General features: G+C 36.1%; 1 long non-coding RNA gene across 4 annotated transcripts in view; it reads left to right on the top strand.

Annotated features, from left to right (window-relative positions):
• Positions 1-16,214, top strand: part of LOC105666247 — a 125,101-nt gene that overhangs the window by 48,861 nt on the left and 60,026 nt on the right. The window contains exon 5 of one of the 4 annotated variants that reach the window (XR_007225692.1): positions 7,338-7,616. The exons of the other annotated variants lie outside the window; for them this stretch is intronic. This is a non-coding gene — a long non-coding RNA (uncharacterized LOC105666247). Of the gene's footprint in view, positions 1-7,337; positions 7,617-16,214 lie in introns of those variants that run through there. 4 annotated transcript variants of the gene reach the window in all.

Raw genomic sequence — 16,214 nt, 5'->3', positions numbered from 1 at the left:
AAGATAGCAATTATTTCTGCTTAAAAATTAGCCTTCGAATTTGAAGAAAAAGAGGCTGCAACGATTTCGATTCAAAGTTGAAATTAGCGTAGCTGGATTAGTCGAGTAAATAGGACGACATGATGCGAGGAATGAGTTCGAGGTCTTGCGAGGTCGTCACGATGAAATCACCCGGGAATTAGTAGTAGAAAGAAGAGGAAGAAATCTTAGTCACCCGCACATTATTCATACCAAGGAGCCACGGTATAGGAATATCGGTGTTAATCGAGGTTAATATTCAACTTCCGGTGAGACTAACATATCGAGTCGATCAAAATATCCGTCAACCGTGCAAAATGAAAGAAATGTAAATATTATCAAATTTCACAATATCTTATTATTCTAATAAATAATTTGTTTCTTAATGATATAAACAGTAAACTGCTTCTAAATAATATGAGAATAAATAAGAATACGTCGATCAATTTCGTATTATCAAAGTTACTTTTTTATTCACTTTCTCGACATTTTTTAATTTTATCGTAGATTGATATATTCAATTGCTTGAAAACCAAACAATTAATCACAATGGAGTGGATTAATCTGATTTCAGTGGTTCATTCTAATATATGAAAAATATCTCATAAAAATACTTCAGGTTGTCCATACAAAATATAGATCGAATATTCGAAAGTCCAAATTGGACGTTTTATGCTATATCGTATAGATGTCATTTGTTCACAAAACTGGGACGATCCAACTAATTCCGCCGATGATCACGCTGCCTCTCTTATTTATGATGAAGCAGCGTTGAGCGTGCGGCACCTGTGTCTTTACAAGACTGCATCCTACGCGAACTTAATGCTAGTTTAATACTAGCGCGGTTGAACCTTGACACGATTCTTCTACTTCTCATAATTGAGCATGAACTAGCTACAGGCGACCAAACCTCTTCTAGTTAAGTACTTGGATACACAAAACTTAGAATATTCCCTTTCATCTTAGTGAAATTACTGTGACTTTGCCATTGGCTTATTGCTCGTTTATTCTTATCGTCATTTTGCTAGCTTGTCACATTTTCAAGTGACTTTCCAGGCTTTCTAATTAGCGATTTTAATAACTTATCACATGTTTAATACTATTTATAGAATGTCGAATAAAACATCTACGTTTGCAGCACGAATTCATTGTGTTATACTCTAATTTATCTGTGCTATTAATAATAAACCTTTGTGCTATTATTATCATCTGTTAATGATATTCTCTTCCCTTGATATTCCAAAGAGAACTATCGAATTGCCAGTTTCAGGTTTTTAAGGCTTCTTGTCCTCTCTTCCACCATACTAAGAGAAGAAAGAAAAAGAAAAATAAGCGTACAAGTATGTCATCAAATTCGTCATGAAAAATTGATCTTTCCGCGCCGATGATCACCCTTCGTCACCTTTGTCTCGTCCATTAGCCCACGCTTCGTTCTAGATCGTCCGTGTGCCAGTGTATGCTTTGTGTATATAATATCGAAGTTTAGTCCAGCAAGCAGACCTTGGCACCGTTCTTCGGTTGGTCAGGGTGGCTAGGTGAAGCAGCGGCCGACAAGAATGTCGCGTAAGACCTTAACAATTATTTAATAATTCCCGGTCGTCCTTAATTTCGCGTTAACACGAACATGCCACGGCGGCTAATTAAATGGACCGGATCGAAACAAAAAGACGGCTCTCTTGTTACGTGCGTTCCATTTCTAACTACAAGCATCAAAATGCAACGAGCTCGCGTCAATTGCCGTCGTCCAAATGGAAATATGTATTTACGATTGCCGATTGTATTGTCTATTCGATTCTTTTGTCCTGGTCGTTACTCCGTCTCTTCGCTCTTGTTACCTTTGCTCTCGGTATTCAGCATTGGTTCGATGGACTTTCCGTGCCCAGAGAGCGCTGTTAATCTTTTCAGAGGACGTTTTCGCTCTGACAAATATACACAACGATCTGTGCAATTGTTTCAAGTCGTAACTCTTTTCCTAGTGTCAACGTTAGTAAACGTTAAAATGTTTACAATTTTATAAATCCATATCGAACGGAGCGATCAATCGGCTAGTAATTCACAGTAAATAGAATTGAATTTCTCTTACTAAAATTTCCTACTGTTACACGATATAAATTTGACGTACAATACAATATACATTTTATATATACAATACAACGTATTAGGTCGTCCGAGAAGTTTCTTCCGTTTTATATTATTTTATCAAATTACGTATGATGCATTTTGTTCTATCAGAATAAAGACCATAACGTTCGATAGATTAGGTTTCGTGTTTGTAAAAGAAAGACACTTTTCGGACAACTTAATACATTTTGTGCAATGATTTTTAGTGGTTTTTAAAAATGAATGACGCTGACGTCTGGTTATTGACTATTGCTGTATCTTCAGTGATGTTTTGAAATTTATACAATAAAAATATTTGAAGATATTTCGATTAATATTTTAGGATTAATGTTAGCCAACAGACAGATTCTTTTATTTTTCATAATTTCGTTATTGTCGGAACTGATATAATCGACGTTGGCGCATGCCATGTACAGAAGTTTCGATCACTGGACAAGCCTTGACAAGGATGGATCGTAAACAGAGAGACGATTATCGATTGCCATCCGTGTCGTAATTCATTGCAAATGGTTTTAGAGGGTATTCTATCCCCCATAAAGTGCACCCTTGACTGGGAATTACCGTTCAATGCGGTACAGCTTTTAGGAATATTCGCTGGCTGGCTGGCTAGCTGGAAGGGTTAATGGTTTAATTAATTTTGCGCTGCTTTCGCCCCCTCTAAGTCAATTAACCACGGCACTTCCGTCTTGCTCGACTAAATGACGCCTGGTACGAAGAAACAACTGGGAGGAAAAATTTGATCCAATGATCATTCCTAATAAAATCTGTTAAATCTTCCAATTTTCTCTTAAAGACTGTATTTTCATCGTAATATTTTTTTTCCATCAACATATGGTTTCTACGTGACAACAATTTTTTTCCAAACTGTAAGATAACATTGGAAAGACCTTACAACCCTTTAGTTTATGCCAAAGCCCTTTTTCCTTATAAAAAAATCTAAATTTATTAAGTTAAATTGATTTGTTCAATTCGCTTCATGTTAGTTACGTTAGAATTTATTTTACAAGAATAGTCTAGCTGCGATATATTTTTATGACCGCAAAAATTATTATTCGCAGAAATTAATGAAAAAATTAATTGAAAATTTCACAAAAATTTTACTCAGCTTCGTTAATAGCCCTGAATACCATCGAAAGAATTTTCTCCGTTTTATCGTGCATCGACGTGTGAGAAAAATATGTTATAATATTCTTCAATGGAACGCAGCTTAATGGGTCAGAGGAATGTTAACGAGTGAAAGGGCTAACGCGTAACGAACAAAGTTGTTCCATGTTTCCCGCAAGCTGCAAGATAACCGATCTGTATTCCATCAAACGGGAGATCACCTGTTTGTTTTGTTGGATGACGATCATCTGGTATGCGACAGATACAATGTGGTTCGCTTCAAATCGACGAAGGACGATTTCTCTTCTTTTCGTCACCTTGTAAAAGAGTCTGGGCGCGGGAAGTATCAGGACCTTGAAAAGGGGGTCGCACCTGCATCCCACCGTTCCTCGGGGTATTTCGATGCTTTCCACTTCAAATAGACAGACCTGGAAAGTCGTGTAACTCGATAAGCGTAAGAAGCTGATTCTTATCCAAAAATGTTTCCTTTGTCGAATACTTACATAGTGATAGAGAAAAAGAACTCGTAAAGATTTATTAATATTAGGATTTTGGGTATTCTGCTTGACGATGTTCCACCTGCTCCGAGAAACAGGTTCGCTTCGTGTTAAGAATGATTTGTTAGAGACATGCTTTTTAAACGCTCAAGGTGTACGATAAGTTTCACATCGTCTTCTTTACTGTCATATTTTTTCAATCGCTGTTCAGCCAGAAATAATGCTCGCAAACGAAGGGTAATGGTGTCTGCGTTAAGACACGAAATATGGGTACGGGTATAGGAAACACGATCCTGTGCGTTCAAGAGACAGTAAATTTTAAAACGATGGTTGATGCTTCTCGAGTCTCGTGAATTCGTAAAATAAAATTTCTTCGATGTGGCATAACTCGCGAGAATTTGACGAATCCGTGAGATCGCAGCATTCTCACTTGCGCTATGCTTTCTTCAGTAACTAGTTAAATTAATGTGCATGGTTTCCAATCTGAATAAATCTCAATTGTATGGTCGTAGGTGATGCTTGAAGGTTCCTGCTAGATTTTCAATCGGATCATTTAATTTCAGGATATTCAATTTTGCTTAGTATTCTATATTTTCTGCGATATGAACCATCAATAGTCGATAACCACAGATAAAATGAAATAAAATAAAAGACAGTTTTAATAATATGGGATTGATCGACAACAACACACTGAATCTTGAAACTGTTTGCATGTAAAGAAATAAAAGTAAGAAAATGTAACTTAAAAATTGTGGATCTTAATCGTCGAAATAAACGTATTTATGCGTTATGTATATAAATGCGATTTACAAGATCTTCATCGATATACGTTTGCACGCGTCTCAGCATTCTCTTTGTCTCGTCATCTTCTATACCACACTACCAACGAAACAGTTGAATTTATCTGTTTTACGAGACTTTGTGCACGCACATACTCCAACACACTCATACTCATATATGTGTATCACTACTTCGCGGCTAATTTAGCGTAGCACACAAAAATTACACATATCTCAACAGTAACTTTTCTCGTTTTTCTCCTGTATGTCCACAATTTGCATGTTAGTTTGCATCTTCCAATAAGATTAAAAGAAAGTCAGAGGTTACAGGTTACTTTGCAATCTCATGGTATTACGTTAGATTTCTCTTGGTCGAAAAGTTATTTTTCTTTGATCCTTTTGGTCCAGAGGACTACGCGTTTCAACATCAGATGAAATAAGGTGGCTCGTGGCTGTTTTTTGGGTGCGTGGAGGGCTGGCCGCCTCGTTTGGCGTCGAACAGGGCGAACGGGACGGCGAAGTGTGAATACAACGCGTGGTATACATCGAATAAAAAACGAGCAGGTGGTTCGGACACGGACAACAGCGGTTGCCCAGTCTCGTAACACCTGCCACAGCGAAATGCTTTTTACGAGATATCAAACTCGTGCCTGACATCTTGCCTTTTGCGGGATCTCGGTCAGGATCGATCCACCTTATCCCTGTTTTGCGACGAAAACGTAACTCAAAGTAGGCCAATTAAGTGAAATATATTTTTCAAGAAAGATACCATCGTTGTCAATGCTTCGTGCCCGTTAACCCATTCCGAATAAGATATTTTATTCTCAACCGTATCCAACAGCCACCTACACTGTTTTTTATTTTATTTCTTTCAAATATATAATTAATATTATATCAAGTATATAATAGCAAATACACTTGAGGAAATGGACTTTTCTAAGTTTCTAGTTTATACAGTGGCTCACGAAGTATATTAAATACTTCGAACGTTTATCTCGACAAATTTATATTTATATAATATATACATGTATTGTATATATGTGTTATGCGTGTTACGTAAAACGTTTCGAACTTTCATTAACACTGCGATGAGACACGACTATCGTGATTATATCGATGTGATTTGAGGACAAAATGTATATAGAAGTAACAAAAAATTTATTGCAAATATAGAAGATGTACCAGATTAGATTAGATACTTCAATTGATTCAATGAAATAACGTGTACGGAACATTCGGAGAAACGATACGATTACGAGAAACGGAATTAAACGGTGAAACAGACCTTGATTCTATGACGAAGCAAAGAAGAAAGAAATTTAAGTTTATATATGCTTTTTCAGAGATTTCATATTTCTATTCGGGAGAAATTCTGTTGGAAATATATGAAAATTGCAATAAGCTCGCGAGATCGGAAGAGGATAAACTTTTCGTTTGAAAAATTTTTAATATTTGCCGAGGTGAAATGTACTCGCGTACCGTTCGAATTATTGCGTTTTATTTTTTGATATTTCACTTTTCTTCTTTAGTTTGCCATAGTCGATCGTTTCAATCGTCAGTGCCTTGTTTCAGGCAAAATTCCAATCCGAAAAGTGTCGATTTTGGTCGAGCAATTAACAAGAAATTTAATTACGTGCCAGTCATGCGCCAAACACAGAATTTCGAGTTAAATGCTTGACTCGATAACTCGAGCGTGATGCTGTTGCATCGTCCTGGAAGTCACGCAGGTTGTCCGCTCTCTTTATCGTCACATTTTTCATTTATCCATTGTTCACGATTTATTTGCAATCACAGAATATTTTGCCCAAACGGTTTGGAAAATAATCTTTATTTGAATCAAGCGACCTTCATTAAAATTGCAAAGTTACTTGTCGATAATGATCCATTTAATTTTCAAACAGTTGGAAATTCAGAAACTTGAATATCAAACGATATTGAACTCGAATAATCTATCCATTATTCATAAATGATTTTTTAATTGTGCAAACGATTTATAGGATAGTTCTTGGCTTGGATTAAACGAGCGAGATTTATCAAAATTGCAAGTTACTTACAAATAATTATTTACTTTATCTTTCATTCGAAAAGATTCGCAAAGTTCAAAATTTCAACATATCGAACTTGAGAATTAAGAAATTTTGATATTAACGGATTCAAAGATTTGGAAACTTGAATATTTGAATACTAAAGTATTTGAACATCTCTATATCTAGAAACTCAAAAGTTCTAAAATTCGAATGTTGGAAAATCGGAAATTTTGAAAATTTCAAAAATTCGAAAGATTAGAAACCAAAGAAAATTTAACAAAGCTTCGCTAACTATTTTTGTTACTAAACTGTGGACGTTCGCGCGCTCTTATATTTCTACGAACAAAATTAAAGAAACGCAATCTAACCAGAGATTTGTCTGCTAAACGTGGTAATCATATACATTTTCCTATATTATAGAAGATTTTTCGAATCTTGAGTTTCTCAAAAATGTCTCAATATCCGCCCTCTATTTATTATGCTTTTACCAATAATCCATAGAACCTATCAGGTTGTTCGAAAAGCTCCTTTCGTTTCATAAGGTGATAACAGATGAACAACAATTTCTCTTTTATATCATTTTATTGAATTAGGTACGATCCATTTCGTTCTATTTCTATTATTACGTTCGTGCATAATTCAATAAACTAATATAAAACAAAAAACATTGTGCGTCTATTATTTCCTTATAAAGCGAAAGAAACATTTCGGACAAGCTAATACTACGTCTCTAAATACCTCGCAGCTCGTTTTTAATGCCACGATTGAAGAATAACATTCGTTGGTTTTAGGTAGAGCAGAAATCAGCATGAGGCATCAATCAAACAATATATCATAGGTTCACGCATGGCGCGTGTGACCTACATAGACGGCAGTAAAATGTGTTCCCGACAGTCATGTGCCAAACGCAGGATTCGGGGTGTCCGTCTGGCGTGACGACCCAGAAAATCGACTCGTTGTTGCGTCGCTCATGAAACACCTGGCCGCCTTCCTGACGCTGCGTGCGTTTTACGATGACCCTCGACAGTCGACTAGGCCTTGACCAAATATACGAATTATTAAAAATGAAACATTTAATCTGCCTGGCTGATAATAACGGCCTGGCATATCCGTTTCGGAAATTGTCTTTCCCTTAGCTGCCGATCCAATTATCCGTTTCCGACGTGGGGCTCCACTTTTCCTTCGTTGACTTTCCTTCTCTTTTTAGAGGACGTTTATTTTTATCATTAAAGACGGCAGGTACGATTGGATGGATTTATTTCCGTATAATACGAGGACCTTCCTTTTTTTTTGAGCGGGGAAATTGCTTTGACACGAGCGATTCGAGCTAGATAAATGGCAGGCTAAAAATCATACTGGCGTAAGTCAGGATACTGAGAATTTCGATTTAGTCACGTTATAACCTTATTCGTTTTCCCGAATTATATCACTGTGAGTCTCAGATATCCAAGTGGAAATTCGTGAGAATATTCGCAGGAACATTGATACAAGTAATGGGGAAATATTGTACTCGCATTTCCCATTGAATTTCTCGATAATGTTATCGAATGAACTTTAATGTTTTCAAAGTTTAGGTTTATGAATGGCCAATCGACGTTGAGATATTAATGTCACAGACAGATTGAGATTTACAACCTTCACCTTGTACTCTCTATGAGTCACTTGGTATTAGAATTTAACATGTGTTTGATGTTTACGAAGATAGACGCGAACTTTGTCTCAATCCAGTCAATTACGTCTAACAGTTCTATATCTCGTTTTATTTTGAAAATTATTTATTCGTTTTCTGACGAAGAACATCAACCCTTCAACGTTTTGCACCTTCACTTTCGTCACGCTGAGAGTTTCTTACCGGAAAATTGTCGCTTTGAAAATTCTTATCGATTCATGTTTTTCTCAACGTAACTAAAGAAATGAATCATAAACAGAGACACGTTTCATCTATTGAATATTATAATGAGTAATTTACTCTGCATATTTTATACGGTTTTGCATTCTATGATTTTTTCTCCATCTGTGAGTTTCCCTCGAGTGCATAAAATTCCGCTGTCTACATATAAAAATACTTGATGAATTTCTCCTGAAATTCCACGAGTATCTTGGAAATCGAGCAACGACCTCGAACGAACAGGATGATCAGGCAGGTGGCCGACCTGTGGTGTTCCGAAAAACGAAGATGTCCAATCACTACCTTGGGCGGTGGTATTGGGTTCGACCTGGTCGAGACTCTCGCTTTCGACTCTCCAACAGTCGCCATCGTGATTGCGAAAACATCGAATCGGGATTCTGGGTCGAAATCGAAAATCCCGATCGCCATCCACCAGGTTCTTTTAGGTACACGTAACAGAGTCGATGAAAGTTGCAGCAAATTGAGAAGTTACAATGTCAAACGATATAACTGGCAATAATAAAGATTTTCATTAAGGAGAAGAAATTTATATTATACTTTTCGAAATAGCAATTGTTACACTTCTGTAAACTTTGCTATTGCTTTTTTTTTATTTTTTTATTTTTTTCAGTCCTGATAAAGGATCTTTTTTAGATTTTAATTGCTCTCTTGAAATGTGAAGAATATATCCTTCGTTTGGATTGGAATAAAAATACCAATTATTCTTTAATCAAGGGTAATTTGTTTAAAGGATAATTATGTCAATTACCTTTAAATTGACGATAAATTTAACCTTCCGTGGCCAGTCACATATTTTCCACTTTTCGCAATCGGAGTTGTTTACGTTCACGACTAATTTTTGTATCGCCCTTGGCTTTCGAAAGATCTGACAAAATTCCGAGATATTTATCAAAGTCTCTATTTCAGTGTATGATATATTTTTCAGTCGAATGTTTTAAGGATTAATTAGGAAAAATACGAATTCGGAAGAAAGTTTAAAAAGGACGAGAATCGAAGGAGAAAAGAAACGAGAGCAATCTCGCCGATTTCGATTATTTTTTCCTATACGAGTTACCAGAGATTAATCTTGGTTTCCCAGATATTTGCGAAAAACTGTCGCTACTGATTCCGTGAGTTCTGAACATAATCACACGTCCGTGGCAGCGTATGCGTCAGTGTTGGTTGCCTTACGTTATATTAATATGCACTCACGCTCTGCTATAGCATTTCATTTGCATTACAGCAGTAGAGCAAGGCGAATCTCAGAAAGCTTCTCAACAAAAATCAGTTCCAAGGATTCATCAGTGCTTACTTTTCTTTAGGGAACAGAGTCGGCATTTCTTCTCCCTTCCTTTTCCTTTGAACACATTAAAAAATGAAATTTCACGCAGATATAAATGAACCAGCTTGCCCATTGTTGGGTTAATGGAGAAATATCAACGATATTTCATCCTCCACAAATATGGAATAGATCTCATAAGGAGACTCGATCATCGATCGTGACCTTGTTCGATTAGCCGTTCGTTGCACCCTTATGGCACTCCACCATTTTGAATTCTTGTTTTTTTTTTTCGCCATAGGACCACCCGAAAGAGGTGCATCCATCCGGGTAGGCAAGGGTAACTCGAGATCCTGAGGTGTTCATGCTGGTACTCAATGTCAGGGGTCTTTCGTTCCTCTTTGTTTCTCAGATGAACCTTCGATCAGACAGATTTCTTTAGAATATTCAAGGTATATGGAATACTTCATTAATATTATTAATTAGCGTGTTATTGATATTCAAAGAATTCGTAATCATACTTTAGCCAAAAAAGGAGCAGAATATTATGAATGTTATTATTATTATGAATATTTATATTAGCAAATACATTATTATAATATATTATCTGTGTTTGTTAACCTGCCAATGATGAAAAGGATCACATACGAAGCTAAAATTATTTCGTATAAAAATTAGTTGTATCTTCAAGTTGTATCTTTCGAAACTATTGTTGAGATCGACTGATAGAAGAACGAGTGAATGAATTTGTACTAGAAAAATATATTGAAATAAATAAAGGTATAAGTATAATGTATAAGCTTATGCTGATCCAGATCCTTACTCTCTTAGTGTTACAATACGATGAGATCGATAGGGAGCACGTTCATATATTTATAGCAAAAGGACATTATCAAAAAAGTTAACCTTATAGCCTTAGCTAAAGGCTACAAGGAACATAAATAGAAATCTGTTTATTAGTTCCTTTGTTCCTAGACCTTATAACCCAAGACATAATGTATATTCAAGGGTGCAATAATACGGACCTCTCCTTATTAAGAATATTTTTGTTTCACTAAATTTTATTTTCTGCGTAATACCAGTGCCTAGATCACGGATATACATAAATAAAGATGTAGAGCTTTTCTTGAAGTAGTTACTTCAACATCTATGATTTCTCCGAGCTAATATCTTTTATATTTCATCCCACGATATCCAACAAATTTCTTTTATCGTTTTCTCGTTATATTTTTCTTTTATCCTCGATGAAAGTTTCGCCTTTTGTTATTTAGCCTGGTTTCGTTGTTTATGTCCGCTCGACCTTTCGAAGTCTTCGAAGATTCTCTCGGAAGAGCAACTGCGAGTGTCAAAGCGGTCGAGTAAAATTACCGCGGTTGCGCGTGTTCCACGGCCAATTATTCGACGCGTCCACTTTCTTTTTCGTGTCGTTGAATTTCCATAAACGAGTTGCTCGACGATTCGAGGACGATTCAAAGGCGACGCCGACTGATGAGTCTCTGTTCTGTATTCGGTGCACGGAGCCAATTATCGGAAGAGTTTCCACGGTGCTCCTTCGGCTCTGACCTTGGCTGCATGAATACATAGTCGATCGGAACGTCCCTTGGCCAGATACGATTAGAACGTTTTCAATGGCGTTGCTTCCCTCGTGTTCCGAGAAAAATAATGTCGTCGTTTTGAACTTCGATCAGTGATCTCGTCGCCTCAATTGCCTTAACTATTTCTGTCTCCGCTTGCGGATTATTTATTTATTTATTTGTCGTATGCATCTTGTATCTATGTTTACATATATTCCAATAACGAAACATACTTATCTCTATTTTAAAAGAAAATATTCATTTTTGGCATGTCTATATTTTTCTTTAAAAGTAAACAACTCGAAGTACCAGGAATTTTATAGAAATCCTAATTTTTCTCTTAATATTTAATATTAATTGATATTATAACTAGCGTATGGACGTACTGATACAACGTACTGATTAATCGGTGGATGAAAGCTTCAATTGATAATTGGATTCTCTATTTTGAATACCATTTAACGAAAACATTTCACGTATTTGTTGCTGATAGCCAAATACCGACGATATCCTGTTGATCATCTAAATGATCACGAGCGAGATTTAACCTACATACGTATTCTGCCACGTGTCGTACAGACTGGCAGAACTTCGTGATCTCTTGTTATTATATAACAAACATTAAAATGAATGCACCGAGTGCAAATGTATTTTTTTTTCTTTGTTTCTCTACTATAACGATACAAAGTTTCACAGGAAAACAAGCGAATCGGATAATTATCCGATTTACTGTAAAACAAACAAAGTGAGTCGTATCGCTTCGAAACGAAGAACAATTTAATCGTAAACATCAATTTGCCTGTATAATTTTATTTTTTTTTTTATTATATATTCGAATTCTTTTTATACAACCGTTTGAATAAAAGCAATTTCTTTTTAAACATAATTCATTTCTTCAACTCAGCTATTAACCCAAGAGTTCTACGTTTTATAACTTTGAATCTTTCGTACGTCACTGACGCCGTTGAGAAATAAGTATTTACGCAATTATTAATTTGTTTCTAACGTTTCTGCGCTAACATAAAACAGCGACACGTGTATTACCGTTAACTGAGAAATATATCTACGTATTTAATGTTTACGTAATAATGGAAAAACATTTCAGTTACACTTTTTTAACTTTTGCTCTCCGCAAGCCAAACACTCGCATTATAGCGCTACAACTGATTTTTCGTTACTTACGTACTTTTATCGAGTACATTTGATAGTAACTCTTCAACAGGCGTGGTGATAATTTATCGATAAATGAAGAATTAATTAGTTGAGAAAAACCTGGTAACTGATCCTGGATATAAACGTTATCAAAGTAAGAATAATTTTTATGGACTCAAGTCAGACTTAAAGATACAGAAATCAGTAGAATGTACGCCAACGAAATATACAAAATATCTAAAGTATAATACTCGTCGCAACATTATATATGCATATATGTATATACACATACATATATATATATATATTTACATACTGCTAACTCATTCGCTCATTCCTATACTACTCGTCTTTAACATTTACCAAACAAATTAAATCCTCGGGTAATTTCAATCTTTTCAAATAAGAACATAAAAACACGAATTTGCATAAAAATCCGCAATCTAGTGATCGTCCTCTCGCCCCTTTAGTTTAAAGCTGTCATCCGAATGTTCCAAATCACTCGATATTGATCGATCCTGATGCACTATCTGCTATACTGGTGGCAAGGGATCCCCGGTATTTTCCATAATGAGGGTTGCAGTTTATTCTCGTGGTCGATCAACAGGTTGGGCCGCTTGTGAGACGCAGAGAGACAGACGTTGGCGGTGGCGGCGGCGGCGGCTAGATCGCGTAGTTGGAAAAGGCCAACGTGGCCTATACCTCGTGTCAGCCGTGTGCAGAGGCGGCGCGAAAAGGAGGGAGGGTTGTAAGCCGCCTCGTACAAGGGCAAACATACAGGTTGGAGGGTGGCGTAAAGCGAAAGGGGTTGCCCTGACGTCAGGATGACGCAATGCCGGTGCAACCCCTCTCGCCTCGTCGCGCATCTCCGCCCTACGACTGACATTGACACTGCTCGAGCATCGATCTGTCCTCGAACGAGGTGAGAGCCGAGGCTGGCGAGGGTCACCGCGACCGTTTCACCGGCGTTGTTCCATCGGAGGTCATCGAAGTGATTTACCTCCTCGGTCCTATTAAGCGGAACGCTATCGATTCGACGATGGTTCCGCGAGAGAGCGTCAAATCAACACGATTGATAAGGCTAGATCGACGTTTATATGGAATCGATGGACTGGCAATGGTCAAGAACCGGATGGAATTGGAAGCAGATTCTCGCGAAGTCACGAGCGGACAGTTTGTTGATTCAGAGCGTGACGAGTTGGTGTGCAGCTTGCAGGTGATTCGTGGGTATTGATCCATGGGTCTATGAAAGACAGACTTTTAGCGTTAAAGGGTATACTTTAGAAGAGAATAAATTTTATTAGCGATATCGGTTCCTGGGAAAAAAGGATTTTATTGCGAGAGAATTTTGACAAATTTTACTTGAAGTAGATGCATACGTTAACATGTAATTTGGGTTAATATGAATGTTAGATATATCTTGAAGGAGAATAATCCACCTTACGTCTGTTAATATTTACGATTAGATTTTCGAAGATCGATACGAGAAATTCATCTGAAAGAGTTATTTCCTCTGTGACTGTTGAGAGCGAAGAAGCGTGAAAATTCCTTGCGTATTGTTAGTAACTTCTAGAATGATTTACCTTCTTGATTCTATTATAGGAACACCGATCGATTCGTTGACGCCAGTAACGAGAATATAAAACGGCCGATTGTATTTAGAAGGTCCACACCGTTAATGTCGAGGGTAAATAGCTCGAACGAAACGAGGCACGTCTAATTTGCGCCCCTAACTCGTTAATACCGAGCTTATAATACCTGCTGATGCTACCCTTGGCAAATATACGATTCCGCATAAAAAATTCATTAGCCGGTTTTTCAAACCCCTTCAACCTTAGAATATTGCTAATTATTTCGTGTCTGACCGACTGTTTTATTTTGGTTCCAATGATTCTCTCTCTCTCTCTCCCCTTTTGAAGGAATCAGCATCGAGTTCAAGGCTCTCTTTGCCACGCCGCATGTTGATTTTATTAATGCGTAAAGCAACGTTAATTTTATGTGCATCTAATTACGTTAATGGATTTTTCCATAGCTTTTCTTAATATATATTTGTCATCGTCGAGTAAAAGTAGAATCTTCTTTATTTACGATTTAATTCGAGGTCTATCGAAATGTTTCTTTTACGATACGTTAAATAATTAAACCCATCGTTTGGTCATTCATACTCGAACAATATAAATATGCGGATGGATATACATGGCTAGATATTTTATAGTCAGGGTATTTCCATGTTGTATTTATAAGGTCGCTAACATGAGTGATGCATATTACTCGCCGCACGGAAACACGCTTGTGCTATTATTAAATAGCCTAGATTTTACTACGAAATCTTCGAAACGGGAGCTACTAATGAATAACGCTGGTAATTATAATCGGACCATAAGCCTATTATAGCGTCCGTTATTATTCTGAATTTAACGTAGATATTGGGGAAAATAACTAGAAAGGAAAGATATAGAATTAGAATATAGAATCATTTCTCTGTATATGCATTCTCTTAATATACATTCAGTGACAATAATAATAATAGCAAATAATTCTTGTGAATAAACACAATGTGAATTTGTAAGAAAATATTGTAACTATCAACGAAAGTAATAAGGATATTAATGTATTAACAAAATCATACGGTTTGATATTTCAAAATTCTTATGGAATTAGAATATAGAATCCTTTCTCTGTATATGCATTTTCTTAATGTACATTCAGTGACAATAATAATAATAGCAAACAATTCTTGTGAATAAACACAATGTGAATCTGTAAGGAAATATTGTAACTATCAACGAAAGTAATAAGAATATTAATGTATTAACAAAATCATACGGTTTGATATTTCAAAATTCTTATAGAATTAAAATATAGAATCCCTTCTCTGTAAGGATTCTGAAATATCAAAGCGCATGATTTTGTTAATACATTAATATTCTTATTAATTTCGTTGGGCGTTACAATATTTCCTCACAAATTCACAGCATTTTTACATAACAATATTAATGTATTAATGTATCAATAATCAATCAATAAAATCATCGCTTTGATATTTCAAAATTCTTATAGAATTAAAATATAGAATCCTTTATCTGTGAGAATTTTGAAATATCAAAGCGTATGATTTTGCTAATACATTAATATTTTTATTACTTTCGTTGATAGTTACAATATTTCCTTACAAATAATTCACATCGTTCTTACATAGCAATATTAATGTACAACGATACTAACAATATTGTATATATGATAAGGGATAGACAGATAAAGGATTCTATATTCTAATTCTATAAGAATTTTAAAATATCAAAACGTATGATTTTGTGAATATTCTCATTACTTTCGTTGATCGTTACAATATTTCCTTACAAATTCACATCGTGTTTATTCATAAGAATTGTTTGCTATTATTATTATTGTCACTGAATGTAGTATATTTACCGCTATCATCGGATAGTTCTTAGTGGTTAATGGTATTGACCGTAGAAGTTTCATCATACGAGAATACGAGATCGTTTTGAAAATGGAAACTCGTGAGATTCGATGATCCAGCAATTTCTCTGGTCCGGTGACGCCTTTATCGAAGATTCACTTACGCTTTCGTATTTATCATTTTAATGGATGGAAGGCTACGTTACGGGGATACAGAAGTGGTTTCGAGGGGATGCAACATGCTGCATGGCAATCGCGCGAACACGTGCCAAGGTTAACCTATCGTTGTTTAAGGTCAGGGGAGAGTCTCCTTTTCAAGGATGCTAGAAAGAAACTCGTGAAACCGTGTAGA

The sequence above is a fragment of the Bombus terrestris genome, chromosome 11 (assembly GCF_910591885.1).
Source record: "Bombus terrestris chromosome 11, iyBomTerr1.2, whole genome shotgun sequence".
In the NCBI taxonomy this organism is placed as follows: domain Eukaryota; kingdom Metazoa; phylum Arthropoda; class Insecta; order Hymenoptera; family Apidae; genus Bombus; species Bombus terrestris.
This window is presented reverse-complemented; position numbering and strand designations above follow the sequence as displayed.